The sequence below is a fragment of the Nesoenas mayeri genome, assembly GCF_963082525.1.
Source record: "Nesoenas mayeri genome assembly, chromosome: 13".
NCBI classification, from domain to species: domain Eukaryota; kingdom Metazoa; phylum Chordata; class Aves; order Columbiformes; family Columbidae; genus Nesoenas; species Nesoenas mayeri.
The window spans coordinates 15,416,196-15,432,342 of record NC_137550.1 but is presented as its reverse complement, the minus strand read 5'-3'; the positions used below and the strand labels follow the sequence as shown (position 1 = coordinate 15,432,342).

Here is a 16,147-nt window from a genome sequence, read left to right as displayed (position 1 = left end):
ACTTTCCAAACAGTGCATCTGACTCACATTCAGAGATGTCTGTTCAGCCTTTTTTGTCCAGGGTTTATTCAATATTTTCAGTAGTTTATTTTTGTATGTTATTGCAAGAATATAGAATAATAATGATTTGCATTGTTGTAAAATATCAGCAGAAATGAAGAATAAAATCTGAAGGATTAGACCCACGCCCAGGTTTGTGTCAAATGAAATTACTTTGGACGTATTATTTTCCTCTGGTAAATAGTGAAATCATTGTGTTATTAGAGCTAATTTACTTAATTATGATAAATGAAATTATTTTGATGAGCACTGATGTGTGTATTGATTTTGGCTGTAAATGCTTGCAGGCTGCTGAGAGAAGATCTTTCCTTGTAAGTTGTGTTTGCACAGAGCATTTGTAAATGACACAGGTCATGCAGAAACAGAGGAGTCGGCACGGGGTCGGACTTGGCAAGAGTTTCAAACCCATCTGCTGGTTACTGAACACTGCAGGCACTGTGGTTGGGCTGCCTGCCATTTGACCAGGACAGGGCTTTGGATACTCCATGCTTGACTCCAGCCTGGGCCAGGATCTTTGGGTTTTCCTCTGGTAGGGAAGTGGTCACCACCAGACTCAGTCCATCAGGGCTGCTGGAGCCTCATTGCAAGGGGATGGAGGTGGAGTCTCTGCCGATCTCTCCTCATCCTGGATGTCTGCCTGGTTATTCCTTGCAGTTGTTTCAATGTGATTTTCAGTGGAGTTTTTCAAAAGGACTTTAGGGAGTTTGGCACCTGTGTGTCAGGAAAATGTAATGGGTTTTACATTCCCAGTTCTCTTAGGTGTTTCTGCAAATGCAGTGTCCAGCTCTCTTCTCTTAAAAGGCAAGCTAACGAAGGGCTAGTCTTCATTTTGGTCTGTAGTGGAAATAAGGAAAAGGCTCCTTCTAGCTTTAATAATTGCTCTGCAGCACCTGGGGTACCAGATACAAGGAGGACCATGCTATCATGAGGGCTTGGATTAGACATTTGCTGTGTTTTCTTTTCCATGTTTGGTGAGTAAGTAAAAACTATGTTTGAGGTAGGAGTTTGCTGGTGTGATTGAAATTTGCTTTCCAGGCATAATGAATCAGAAGAATGTCATCACACAGGGCTCATCTGAGTACACAGATGGCTATAAGAATACTTTTAGCTTTTTTTTTTTCAATGTTTGCTCTGTGTTCATCAGCATTTGCCCACATTATCCGTGTCTTTCCTTGGGGTGTGATAGGAACCAAGCAAGGAGCAGGAGCTTTAATCTGAGCTGCTGTACAATCATCCTGCCAAAAGCCTCTGCAAATACACGAGGCTGCCACCACCTCCCTGCTGCACAGGGAGTGCGGACCAGCAACCGAATGTATATTTGCCTTGTTATCCCCATATGTCAGAGACGGAAATGATCCAAGATACCTGTGCTTGAGTGTGTCAGTGGGATGGTACCTGTGCTCTCTTGGGTATCTTGGGAACGCTTGACAAAGCTTTCTGTCTGCTAATTAATAGTAATGCTGCTAGACCCAAGGTAGCCTGAACATCCCTGCACATTACCACACTGTGCCAAGTAGACTTGACCTTTTGGTTTTCCCCAAAGGGCCAACTCCTGGTAGTAAATATTTACTTTCCCACCAGTAACTGCAAAGTGATGTGAGGCAGATACCAGGTCACCTAGCAGGGCAGCTCCACTGTCATCCTGTCCTTGTGCAACATGTGGCACAACACAAACAAGGGCTGTTGGTTTTAGAATGACAAAATAAGAGTTACTTTTGATTACACTTTGTTTGCAACTTTGGTGAAATGTTCCAAATAGAATAAACAATAAACACTGTATTCCAAATAGAGTATAATAGCTTAAAGAGCTTTGGTTAGTACTTACTCTGTCCTTCCTGCTTTATTTTTGTGGTGTAACAGCGGGGCATTGGAAGCTATTTGCAGGCAGGTAACAAAGTGGCTCTCACACTTCTCTGTTTTCAATCTTGTGTCTGACTGTGAGTCCTGCTTTTACAATTGAGCTTCCATTGGGCTCAGGAACTTGTAATAAGTGTTATAAATTGTTGGGACAATTTCTGACACTTGGGAGTTTGTGGGTCTTCAGTTTAATATGCTGAAAAATCAGAATTTAAAACTTGCCTTTTCTGTTCAAACATTGTTTTAATTGTGGAACACTTGTGAATTGTGCTGTATTGTGTGTGAATATGAACTGCACAAATGTTTGCAACTGCAGTGCTGCTCATTTCATTTTGCAACCTTACAACCAGCATTTAAGTGCAGGTGCCTGTTGGAACATGCCGGGCCCTTCCATAAAAATGATGCTTTCTGCTCCCTGGGATTGTACCACCAGGTGGCAGCTGAAGCCAAGGAAAGGAAGTGCTAGTGCTGTGCTGATTTCTCACAGCTTCCCCTTAGTCATTAGAAAGAGAAGCATTCCCAGCATCAGAATATTAGTTTCAGCCTTTAAAGGGTTTCTTCCTTATTTTGGATTGCATGACAGGTTATTACAACCAGACCAAAAAGAGAGGAAAAAGCAAAACAAAACAAAAAATGAATGGAATCACATATACTTCAAATATACAAATACATGGTACTTTTAATAATCTGAAGTATACATAAAATAGGATAAAATGCGTCGCTTTGAGGGGGCAGCTAAAATTCAAAGCGTTTAATGACTCTATGAAAATATAATGATCTCTAATACAAAAATAGTCTATGCAGAGCAACAGGCTCTGTAACACCAAATGGGTGTTTTGGCTTTCTGGGCAGCAATTCAGAGCACTCTTTTCTCCTTATTCCCCCTCCTCCAAGAAGGCAGGAACTTTCTTTTGGTCATCATCTGTATTTCCCTGGAAGGTTTCTGTTGCAGTTGCTGTTCAACGTTGCATGATGTTGCTGCAGGACTGCTGAGTCAGCAGTGCTGTGCTTGCTCGTCTGTATTTTACACTTGGGATGCTTTGGTCATAACAGCAGCAGAAAAACAGGAGCCAGAGCTCTCAGCCTCTTCCTGATAGAAAAAACTATTGGGGATTTTGTTATTGGGTTCCAGGGAATAAGGTCAAGCCTGATTTATTATTTTTTTATTATTTTTTTTTTTCCTGGAGGAGATCAGTGCAAAACTGCGAAGTAGGATTATTTGAAATAGGAATTCCTAATAGTTTGCAAGACTATTAATCTGATCTCATGTTGCAGTCATAGAAAGTGGCTATTTTTCTACCAGAGCAGAATAATAATAATGTGTGTCATTTCTCTTGTACCCACACTAGCTTCTTTGGATGTGCTTGGGCCCCTGTTTCAGTGTGCATCATTGCTTAGATGCAACCTAGACAAAGCTTGTCTGTTGTGGAGAATATGCACAGAAGGTGGTGTGGCTGTGATTTCTCTGAGTATCCTTCATGCAGTCCCCATACCAGCCAGCAAGGTAACATGGGGCTGCAGGTCTTACTTGGACCTGCCAAGTCATCTGTTCTGGGCACCTGTAAAGCGAACAGGTGTGGCACATCATACCCTGGGTAAACTGATCAAATTGTGCATTACAGGGACTGAGTTTGACTCACTACTGTCTCTTTGGGAGCGCTAATTTGAGCTTTCCTTCTTGGATGGTTAGAAATGTAAATGCCCTCTCCAAACCATCTTCTCTCATTTCTCTTAGCTGTTTGCTCATCAATTATCCACTAATTATAACATGGCAATCTCCAGCAAGTTCTTTGTAGCAAATGTCAGCATCATTTTTATTGATACATAAGGAAAAAAAAAGTTAAATGACTGAGGTTTTTTTTACAGACTCTGCTTGTAGTCTTTTGCTGCAGGTCCTACACCACAATATAAAGCTCTCATTCAAACTGGCACACCACAGAAGTAACTGATACTCCAGCAGAAGTAAGATCTTAGTTGGTCTAACTGCAGGGATCTCTGAGGAGCTCTGTTCCTTTATGCCAGGTGGTTCTGGTCGTGCACTGAGGGTGCATAACAGACATAAAGTGATCAAAACAAAGTGGAGATTAGACATGATTATTTTCCTTTTATTAATAAAAAAATAAAACAAGTTAATATGCAATGAATTACTTGATGGTTATAAGGATTAGCTGATCACAGGTTAAGTTTTCAACATGCAACTCCAATTTAATTGTAAAATGGTAAGAATGATTCTGAATCACTTAAACATTTCTTGAGGTAGGAAAAGACTACAGAATACTGAAATTTTAGTAAAAATTCTATACATTTTAGGGAGTTGTCATTGCAAATTCATGTAAGCTTTGGAAAAATGAGTTAAATGCACGGTGCTTGTGGAAAAAGAACTACATTTACAAGCAGATTAACCTTGTTTATAATTGCAAGGCAATGAGCAATGCCGCTGCAGGCTTTTGACTGCCTGTCAATAATTGACATGGGTGACATAAAACCTATTGACTCAAGGTCAGTTGTTTGAAATCAATAGAACTCAGCAGGCCTTAGAAATGGGCTTGAGTATATTCTTCCACATGGATTTTTTTTTACCTTTCTTTTTTCTTTTTTTCTTTTTTTTTTTTTTTGTGAAAAAGGTGTCATTTCCAAGTGGAGAGGTCTCAGAATCAACTTCAATTTTTTGCCCCACTGCAGTTTTCTTGGTGTGCTACTGTTTGTTTCTGGCAGCAATAATTAAAGATGTTTTTAATAGTAGAGTGGATTTGAATATCAGCAATATTCACAGCTAGATTATAAGGAACTGTGGCATAATAAACAGTGAATATTCTAAAATCATGCAATTCACAGCACGATTTGTTTCTGCATACTTCTTGTTGTGAATTCCAAGTATGTAAGCAGTAATGCATATTAGTAAACCCTTAAATATTATTTTAGGAAAATTGTTTATTAATAGGAACCGGCATGTTTCACCTTTCAGATCTAGATCCAGCATGAAATACATGCTAAAATGTGTTAAAATGCTTCAGTGACTTCATTTGCTAGATCTCATTTTAGAACCCAAAGCCCAGCATCTGGAAGCTGTTTACTTGTCTATGACTTTGAGGGTCTGATCCTTTGCACATCTCATGCATTTGCAAGTCATTGTGTTAAAGGAATTAAGAAGTTACAGCTCAGCTGGAATTCAGTGATTTTCCTCCTGACATGCAAATTGGTGTATATTCACTGCTGATCAATTAGGCTGCAAAATAAACCAAGCTCACACACACATGACTTTTAAGTGTGTCTTGGAGGGAGTGGTAATTCCTGGTGAAGGGGCAGAGCCTTTTTAAATAGCCCTTCTAAACTAATTGTAATTATGACTCCACAATGACTAAATCATGCTTAGAGACAGTGTTTGACTTTGAAATCTAACTCTGCTTCTAAATTGACTAAATCTCATTACTCACATAATATGTGAACAGGGGCTTAACTTGCTGTGCTGAAGAAGGATGAGTTAAACAAGATCTTAGTCAAGTTCAGCAACAGAAAATTCACATCCAGCCCTTGATTAGCACAATTGAAGTATAACTGTGGTCACATTTTGGACCACAATCTTTGCACTACTTGCACATCTTCAAAAACAAATCTTGGTGTTTTTTTCACTCATCAAAACTGCATTAGGAGTAGCTGGTTTGGTTGACCCCAACTAGAATATCTTCAATAATTTTGCTAAATCCATGTGTCAAAAAATGAGCTTTTCTGATATTAAGAAGTATAGATTTAAAATTTCAAAAGGTAATTATTTCAGAATTTTTAGCAAATGTAATTCTTCTAAGAGGTTTTTATACTTGTAACATTTATGGTACATCAATAAGGCAGCTTATTTAAAGAAGAAAGAAAGTATGGTACATATTCTACCTCATGAATGTTGTTGATCTATTCATATTGCAAAATGCCTTACAATAAAGGGTATCAACTCTACCAAGCACCAGGCTCCTATGGCTGGTGTAATATACTACAGTATCCTGTTACAGGCATTCTTTGTAATTCTAGGAGGCAGAAAATAAAATTTGACACTCAAAAATAATAAGTTTAAGTAAATCATGCAGGAAAAATGTACATTTATGTCCAAGAAATGGTTAGATGCTGCCAGAACAATACAGCTACATTATGAATCTTTAATGATCTCTGAAAGTCATAATGGTCTGTCACTAATGCCCATTAATGATCTCTCTATACCGCGAGTACGGGCTTGATGTTTCTGGCCAGTACCTTAGAGAATACTTTAAATATGCCTTAAACTTTCTCTGATCTACTCCCTGTGTATCTGCTCCAAATGTAGACTGCAATTGTCGGAGTAGGAGCAGCTTGTAAGGCAGCATGGCTTTGGGATTAAGAAAGTCTTATTCAGGTAAGATGTATTTAAGCAATATTTTTAGAGGGGGAAAAAAAAACCAAACCAGGAGATGTTTCCTGGCAACTAGTCCTCCGTAGAAATGATGAACTATATAAAGAAATTAAAGCTTAATAATTATTAATACTAAGAATGTGGTTGTTCTTTGACTTAATAAATTTTCTTTGGTAGCTCTAAAAATATACTATTTAAGAAGTAAAAGGAAAGCATTATTTTTAATTCTGACTGATTGGAAGTGTAAATATATGGAATATGCTGCTAAACTGGCATGTTTGTCCTGTTTGAATATTTCAGTTGTCGCACAGGTTGATTTTATGGCCTTTTAAACATCCGTGTTACATATTTAGTTAATTTTGTACCCAGGCTTTTTGTTGGGTATAAGCTTGCTTTAAACAAAAAATAATTATTCCTGTTCTGTTCTAATTGCCTTTCATGAGGGTACTGTTCCTCACAGTAACTGAAGACAATCTTGTTATGGTGTTAATAACTTGAAAACCTTTTTAATACTAAACAATCAGCATTTCTCTATTCTTTTGCTAATGTTTTAGATAGAGTCTTATGATGGTGCAATATACTTTTACTTAATAATGAAAACGTTTGTTCTTTGCATTTGGTATGTGAAGGGCTCAGCTTACCGTAAGAACCAACGCCCTACAGCTAGAAGAGAAAAACAAATCCAAGGACTCTTGGAAAATGCCCCAATATTAAACAATAATCTGATAGTGTGTACAGAGAGTTAGATATTAACTGTGAGAGTTAGATATTAACTGTCTGGGTCATATGTCATTATTTATTAGAAATAATTCAACATGATTAGTAAACAACTTTTATGACATTGCATGTGGCATCTATTTTTTTTTTCCTCTTCAAAATTAATATAGTAAATCTAAGTATAGTGAAGTGTAGAATGTAAAGTGAACTGCCTGCATTGTTTTTGGCATGTTAAAAATGCATTTACCAAATATAGTCACTTAATAATCCAGATTATTAACTACTAAATGCCTTGCTCTTTTGCAAAAAAATGGTAAGTTTTTATAGCAGGATTGCCATGAAGATGAAACAGGTCTGAAATCATCAAAGTTTTTGCTGGAGGTTATCTTTTGAGGAGTACGTTGCCTAGCCACACCATACAAAAAAATGCTGACAAAAGATTTTAGACCTTTATGTTTGATTATAAACCTGATGTAAAGGCCAGGGGACTCGTTCCACGGAGGCAGAAAGTGGGCAGGGTGGAGGAACGGGGCAGAATGAGGCCCACGGCTGGGCAATGTAGGACAGATGAGCATCACGCACAGGGTTCCCTGAGCGGATCAGCACCGCGGACAGCGGCCTCTGAGCGGATCAGCACCACGGACAGCGGCCGCCACCCCCGGGGTCGGCGTCCACAGGCCCTCTTCATGGTTGGCGGGTGCACCCGAGAGTGAGGGAGACGCACCGAGCCGCCCTTAAATATAAAAACAAAGTGTTAAATGCAAAATTACAGTGTCTCGCCCTGCTTGCAGGAACCTTGGGCATCCAGGTCCTCTGTTAATTACAGCCGGAGGCACTGCGTATGTTTGTTGTGATTAAATATCATCAGTGACCAAAACAAAACTGGAAAAGAAAGTGAATGACCTTGCTGGGGCAGTTACAATAACTAACTCTAGGTGTCCCTCTTGTTTCTCGTTTTACTGGTAATTTTATACATCTGATTTTTTGGACTGAAAGTACTGGAAATCAGTCACGTTTGTTTGGTTTGTAACTATTGCAGCATACAGGAAATGCTATATTTTGCTTAAAGCCTCCTGAAAAGACTTTACATCAGAACTTTTTAACTAGGCTAAAATTTATGGCAATAGTAGTTTAAAAATACAGTCACTGAGTAAGACATTTCATATATTACAGGGCCGGTGGAAGAAAAAAAAAATCAAAACAAAACTAAAACCACACCACAAACAGAAAGGGCTGAGGGGGGTGGAAGTTTCTCCCAGCATTAATAGCTCTACACTGATTCCCTGGTGTATGTGTACATCTCAGTATTTTTGAAACATCTTGGTTTTGCTCGTATTTACAAGTCAGGAAGAAGAAAAAAAAAATGCCCAGACTTATATGTCCTTATTATGAATGTAGAACCCGTATTTGCAGAGGTTTGAGATGTCCAATTCCAGTTACAGTCCAGGGGAAATACAGGTACCAGCAACTTCTGGGAGCCTTGTCTCTTCATTCAATCATATGAGCGGGAATCCCTGCAGGCCTCACAAAGTACTGCAGAATTTAATGAATTCTGTGTAGCTACATGTTATATCTGTGCAGCTGTACATATAGGTGTCTTTTTACAATTAGACTCTCTAACCTCTCATAACTGCCCCATATAGGCAGTTAACCTTCATTATGGTTGCATGGAATGGGCTGAGTGGAATCAGTCAAACAATGACATTAAAGATCGACCAGTTAGTTAACTTCTCACAATTCAGCAGGCTTAGTTCTGTGCCTTAGAATCAAATTCTGCTCTTTGTCCTTTCTTTCCCAGCAAAAGCTCCTAGGCCTTGGAATGTTGTGTTGTAGATGAAGCTAAACTACGTTTATTTGTTTGTAAACAAGATTAAGTTGACCTCAACTGCAAGATAAAGATATCAAGATACATTGTGGTTACTGCTCATTAGAAGCATGTTGTGATTTTTAATGAAACAAGAAAAAAAGATCCTGGCAGGAAGAGGTAGAAAACGTGAATGATAAACAAAGTGAAGAGGGTTAAAGGGAGAGGACAGAAATCCTGATGATATATCATCATCTGCTAAATATGGTGTCTCCTGTGAGTTTAGCTCAGCATGATTTAGCAATATGACAGAGAAGTTGCAAAGGCAATACATATGGACTGGGAATTTAATTCAAATAATGATATTATATTTATATCTACTTCTGCACCACTACTAGTTTTGTGGTTGTTTTAGGTGGAAATGCATGAACAGGTTGGACAGTTGTCCAGTCTCTCTACAAGCAAAAGTATCCCTATTGTAGTTCAGCCTGACTTAACTGAGGAATAACAGTGCTCAGCTTGGCAGCTTCATATCTGTTTCTCTAATTGCTCAGCATTGTTTCTCCACATAGCAACAGAACCTTTCTGTGCTTTCTGATGAGGTCTGAGTCCCCATCAATGTACCCAGCTACCTAATGCGAATACTGGTAGCAGCAGCAGATGTTCTGCTATAAGCCTCCTTCTCTGAATTGAGTTCTCTGAATTTCTTCTAATTTACTTATGTAGAATTTGCATAAACATTTTTTCTAGTCTTCAGACCTATTTAAATCCAATGCAGCAAATGCCAGCTCATGGTTCTTGTTCCTGTTTTGCTAGCCAATGATACTTGTGAGTGTTGCTTGCAAAAAGAGTGCATCTAATTTATACTAATGAATTCATCTCTGTTTACATATGAAATGTGTTTTTCACCTCAGCATGGCTTTAGATGTCACCTTTGCTCTGCTCTCGCCAGCAGTAGCTCCTGCTAAGCCTGCAGTTGCCATGAGGCCAAGTGCTGGAGGGTGTGTGTGTGGGAAGTGTGACTGTGCAACTACTTGGTCCTGGTTTTATATCCACATGTATTACTGAGCACTGCCAGAAGCAAGACATTGAGCTACATGTACCTTCATTAAATGATTACTTAGTTTTGATGGTGGTAGTTGTTTTTTATTATAGAGATGCATTAGGTAGATTACACTCCAAATTACCCTGTAAAGATAGTTTAGTAAGGCAGAGGTGGTGTTTTCTTCCATGCATCTGTGAAAATAATCATGCTTTTTTGGATGGGAATGAATTGCCGTCTGGAGGTGCCTTTTTCTCTTCTTTCTTGGTTGCAAAGACCAGATATTTTGTCAGATGAACTTAGATAAACTTAACTTTTACATCACTGGGCTTAGGTCAGGACGTCTTGTTATGTCACTATTAATATAATGAGCATTACATGGTGAACTGAGACAGAACGCAGGAGTTTGGGCTCATGGCCCTTTTCCTAAATCCTCAAGGTTATACCTTCCTTCCGGTTACTGAAAATAGGGTTACTGCTCAGGTAAACTGGTTCCAGTTCCGTAACAATGAGTGGAGCAAGGCCCCACTTGCACATGTGCAGAAGCAGTGACCCAGTGGAGTGTCTAACTCCAGCTCCTGGAGAACTCTGCCTTCATCCAAGACATGGTAGTTTTTGCTCATATCCCTTTTCTTTGTGGCCAGCTCTGTTCACATTCTCATTTGTTCTATGTGTACTTGGTTCCATGATCTCAGCAGTTAGGTAAAAGTCACAGAAAATCATTGCCAGGCTCTTCTGATCCTAGCCCAGGTAATTTGTTTTCATTGTTAGAAAACAGATGGGTCTTACATCATTAACACAGCAACAGGAAGGGGCAAACTTGGCATCCATCACACGATAGCAGCAAATTGGGCTCTGTATTTACGTGAAGTCAAGCAATGGGGCAGAACTTGGCTTCTGAGCAAAGCAAGGGCCATGGCTGTGAGAAGCTGATAGAAATCACTGGGTGCAAGTGGGAGGAGGAAAATTCTCAGAGGCTCCAACTCGGTGGAAACCCAGTGAGTCTGTTTTTGTCAAGCTCTTGACTGAGCATGAACCATCAGATCTATGAAAAGGTAGAAAAAGATCCACTTGAGTCATGTGACAATCTCTAGGCAACTTACTTTGGGTCTGTGAAAGACTATTTACAGGGTTTCATCATGTGTAAAGTGGCCTTATGTTAGGTTTGACAGGGGCATATAGCCCACACTTCTCATGTGTCCCATGCTGAGATGTAAACATTTCAGGGATGATATGCTGTCATTTACACTGATGTTTTGAGAGTCATCATGCTGAGAGGCGAATGAACAGATACTTCTGTGCATACTGATGTGGGAGGCTGCAGAGTATTTTTTGCTATGGCTTTGTGGTGGACTGAAAGAAGTCAGTTGGTCACTGCTGCAAGCTCTTGGCTCAGGTTGGGCCCCTCAAGACACCGGAATAACATGTTCCCAAATTGGGAGCCCGCAGAGCTGTGGGAGCTGATCTCTTCTGTTTGTTCTGTGACCTTTCCCAGCTGATTGGCACTGATCTTTTATGCACCAGATAGACCATCTTTTGTGGTTGACATTTTGGGATAACTGAATATGGATTAACCTAGGAAAGAAGTATTTCCATTTTTCTGCCTTCAAACAATACCCTCCTTTTTCAAAAACGCTGCACCACCAGGTTGGATCAAATCTAGTTTTGACTGAGACTGTGCTGTAAAGGAATTGGAATTCACAGCTGGGAAGGGCCAGAACTGGGATTCCTCTCATTCATTGGTATTTTCTCTGAGAATCTGAGAGGGAACTCGTGTTCTTGATGTGAGATATTAAGGCCATCCTGAATATTTAGCAGAGTGAATTAGCAGGGTGACATTTAGCAGTCCTGAATAAGAGGCCTAAATTCTTGTCAGAGTTAGTGAACCTTGTCCTAACAAACTTGTGCAGTTCTGATAAGAGAACAGGATTAAGACATGAGAACCTTTTATAATGCGTAATTATTTTTTAAATATCTTAGTAGTCTCAGTCAGATGACTCATGTGTTGAAGATAGAGATGTGTTTCTCTGCTTTGCTGGATGGTTGCCAGATTTGGCACATCCTGTCCTGTGCATGGGTTGTACTGGGGTTTCTTTTGGTGCTGGGATTCATGAGTCTGTACTCTGAGAAGACAAAAATCAATCAGCTGCCTAATCCCTTGAACAGCAAGTGAGCTCTTGGATAAAGTGGGTCCAGGCAACATGTCTACACTGGTGTCACGGGATTTTATTTTTGTGTGTGTATTACTGAGCAGAGCTGTACAATGCACTTTTGCAAAGAACCATTGCACAGATACACACAGGAACATCCATGTCACTATTTAAAAGTGCCTTTATGTTCTCAACATAAAAATACTTCTGTTTACAGCAACACAGCCCAAATAAAGGTCTGCAGCTGGTTATTGAAGCTGGTCTTTACAATTAAGGTTAATTTTAAAGTAGCCCAGTTGGTCTGTTGCCTAAAATATCCTCAGATTTGAGCTCTTGGTCTGGAGCTGCCTGAAGGTCCAGTTCATTCACTAATACCTTTTTCCACCTCGCACTCAGAAATAAACCTCTGATTCTTAATTTGGTTCAGATCTAGAATAAAAGTAGACTTTCAGTGGTAGTGAGCTGGCACTCAGACTCTGTCGTTCTGCAGCGCTTGTGTCCAGCTGCGGAGCTGGCTGCAGAGGAAAGGCTGAGTCATTTCCACGGGATGTTTCACGGAGGAGCTAAGTGATGCAGGGCTTGGGTCTGAACAGCTCTGTTTCCTGGTGAATAGTAATTCTGTTTACTTAGAAGAGGAAAAAATCACTGGGGGCCTCAGTGCTGCTGTGTCATACCCGACTGGATGAAGTCTTGTTTATCTCGACCTGAAAAGAGAGAGAAGCAATTCTGGTGGCACTTTTCAGAAAAAAAAATTCTTTACTTTTGGGACGTGTAAGCGGTGGAAATAGTCTATAGATTTGACTCCTGAAGCATTTTTTATTAGGCATGTTACCCCAGCAAGAAGAAACGAGCCTCAGGAGGGACTCCTGACATCCCATGCCATGCTGAATTTCTTTTGTCACACCAAAGCAGCTTCAGTCTTGTAAAGGCAGAGGGCTGGTTTGGGTTTTACACCAGGCTGAGAGAGGTCTAGAGCTGGCTTCTGATTTTTCTTCTGGTCTTGATTTTCATGCAGCATTTGTTTTGCCCAACAACGTCCTGTTTATATTGGACCTACTATAAATCTTTTGGTACTTGTTTATAGGGGAAGAGGAAATAAACAAACATTCTGTTTAGCCTGAGGATGGGATATTTTGACTCAAGGTGCTCCAAAACATTCCTGCTTTATGGCAATGTGTCATGAGAATTAATGCTTCTAGATGGCACAGAGGAGCTTGGGTCCCTGGGTGGGTCACACAAGGGGCTTGTGTGCCCATCACCGGTGCACTTGAAGAGGCAGCCAGAAAGTGCCATCCCTCCTCCACCCGTTCCCTTCTCTGACAGCAACTCTGCACCAATACACCGCTCTGTGCTTGATCACATCTGTTGACACTCATGTGCCGAAATAGCACAGGCGATGAGCAGCAGGGGGAAAGGGGTTCCTCTCTTCGCAGGCTGCAGCTGGCACCCAGCATGCTGCAAAGCTGCTGTGGCTTGTCAGAACTTGCAGCTTGTTTTATGACAGTGAGGTCTGGAGCTGGTTTATGATTTTCTTTCATCTGGCCTTGGTTTTTGTGCAGTGTTTTTTTTTTGCTCAGCAGCTATCTGTTTATATAGGACCTACTAGAAGTCTTTGGCACTCGTGATAGATTGCAGTTGAGGTTCTTAGTGACATGGTTTAGTTTCAGTGCTAGGTTAATGGTTGGACTTGATGATCTTGAGAGTCTCTTCCCTCCAAAATGATTCTGTGATTCAAACAGCTGTGATCTGGGACCTGCCACAGCACAAGTGATTCAAGGAGAATGGAGCAAAAAAACCAGAAGTTTTGTACTTTCCTCTAGTTTGGTGGAACAACCAGTGGTGCTTGCCTGTGGTTTGGGCCAATGCTGGGGGTTTGATGCCTTTTTTTTGTGAGAGCCAGGCAGCGAGGGCAACATGCTTTGTGTTGGTTGAAAACCGTATCCCGTGTTAATCAAAGAACCAGTCTTGGTTTAGTGGATCATGGTACCAAATTTCAGACTTTACTTTTGCCCAATCTGGGCAGCTTCTGGAGGTTCAACTATATTTTAATGATCTGAATTGTGGAAATAATCGTCAGCATAAACTCAACAGATGGCTTGGAGGAAAAATATAGATCAAAAGCAGGTGAGATCTTTGTCTACTTCAAAGCAGTGGAATTGCTGCTGGGTCAGATCCCAGCTCCAGGTAGCTCATGGCTCTGTCTTTGGCCCCATGCTGATTTCTTAAGAGGTGCTTAATTCTTGATTGAAATGGGACTGGCAATTTACTTGTTAACTTTAAGTGTTACAGTAATCACACACAAAGAGGATGTATGTTCAAGAAGTGTCTGGTTGTCTTCTACGTTCGAAAAGTTATTGAAATGTTATTTTATTTTACCTCTTTAGCATGGTGGGGAGTGAACAGCTCTTGCTGTTCACAGAAAATAAAGCTGTTCCTTGAGATTTTTATATCTGTAACACTGAAATAGTCCAAAGATTGGTCTTGTACCAAAGGCGTTTTCCCAACAAGATCTTGATTTTCATGTGCCATTTATAGTAAATGAAGACATGTTTGTAGGAGTACCGATAGATGGAGAGGTTGATCATGTAAAAAAACTGGAGGACTGTTTTTGAAACTTAAATCTGATTATGCATATATGCTATTTTTATTCCTCTCTTTAGTTATCTGTCAAGGAACATTTGTGCAAATGAATTTTCTTTATGGATTTTAAGCATGCAAGCTGGAATGTTGGCAGAAAGATATCCTAAATACTGCTTTTACATACTGCTTTTCCCCAGGATTTTCAAGGTTAGCTGAATTCTGAGTTCTGGTTAGTCATTGTGAAAATGAAATGTCATCTGACCTATAGGACAGACCACAATGAGGCAGCTTCACTTTGATCTGAAGATCAAACATTATTTTCCAAACTGGGAATATTTATGAAGTACTGGGCGAGTCTCAGGAAAAACAACTCTCACTTGTGACTGTATTGGAAGTGGTAAGATAGCAAAACTCATAGTGCACTACTGGTGAGTTGAGTAGGATGAGTTATTACTAATAATATCCAACTGGCTGTCTCTTGGGTAGGATTTCACATGTCTTATGTGGACTGGCAGATGAGAGTAGTGGTGGAACTTGTGAATTACGGTTACTTTTACCCTACTGCTTAAACACGAATAAGAAATTAGGAGTATTTATTTAATATGAATACGTGGATGCCATAAAATGCCTCATAAACAAAGGTGAGTGTGTGTATAAACCTATACATGTGTTCATACATACTTTTTGCAGAAAAGAGGGATTGTGGATGGGTATGTGAGGCTGCCAAATTCAGTATACCATGACAGCTCTCAAGGTCTCAGTCTGTGATGATGGCACATATAGTACTTTGTCAGACGTCTTAAAAATTGTGTGTTATGGCCATGTTTATTAAGGCCTGGCCATGCATCATATTTTATTGGGACAGGAGTACCCAATTGGAAGAAACCAACCTGGACTGTTTGTGAACTGTTTCTAGTCCAGGGAAGGACTGTAATGTTTGCAGAGGTATCGCAAACTGCTTTTGAATTAAGTTCATTGAAGTGAAGACACTGGGTGGTGTGATTTCTGTTGTGCTTGCCTGGAACTGGTGTTCAGCCCTGGGGATGGAGGAGAGGACTGTGTGGCTTTGCCAAGGGTTTGGATAGGAGAGGAAGAAGGGGCAGAGATCCTGCAAAGCCTTGCTGAGGCTGATAGCATATCAGAAATCTGGTGCTGTCATGCCAACCCACCTGCATCGGTCCTGTCTTGATAGCCCCAGGGTACAGAGGATGCAGCTCCCTGGCTCAGATGACTGAAGCCTGTTGCCATCATCCTCTTGCCATCGCAGTCCCTGCTGAGCTCAGACCCTTCAAGGAACCAGCCCACAGCCTCCCACTCACGGGACATCCCACCTTGCCTCAGTGCCTGCAAGTGGCTGCAAATCTGCACTGCCTCAGGGATAAATTCTTTCAATAGTTGTTTGCCTTCAGGGTTGCAAATCTCTGTTTTGTTTCTAGCCTGAATTGGCTTTATTTTAGGCTCCAGCTGCTGAAAGCATGCTGAAGAGCAGGGGGTGGGTTGCAAAGGGACCTCCTGTTTCCTATTTCCCGGGCAAGGATGTGTGCAGGGTTCTGTGTCCCCCT

The 16,147-nt window shown here is 40.5% G+C and overlaps 1 protein-coding gene across 2 annotated transcripts in view; it reads left to right on the top strand.

Moving 5' to 3' along the window:
• The window catches only part of FGF13 (fibroblast growth factor 13), a gene marked incomplete at both ends in the record, with an annotated part of 234,537 nt that overhangs the window by 159,869 nt on the left and 58,521 nt on the right, over window positions 1-16,147 (top strand). The window lies entirely within an intron of this gene.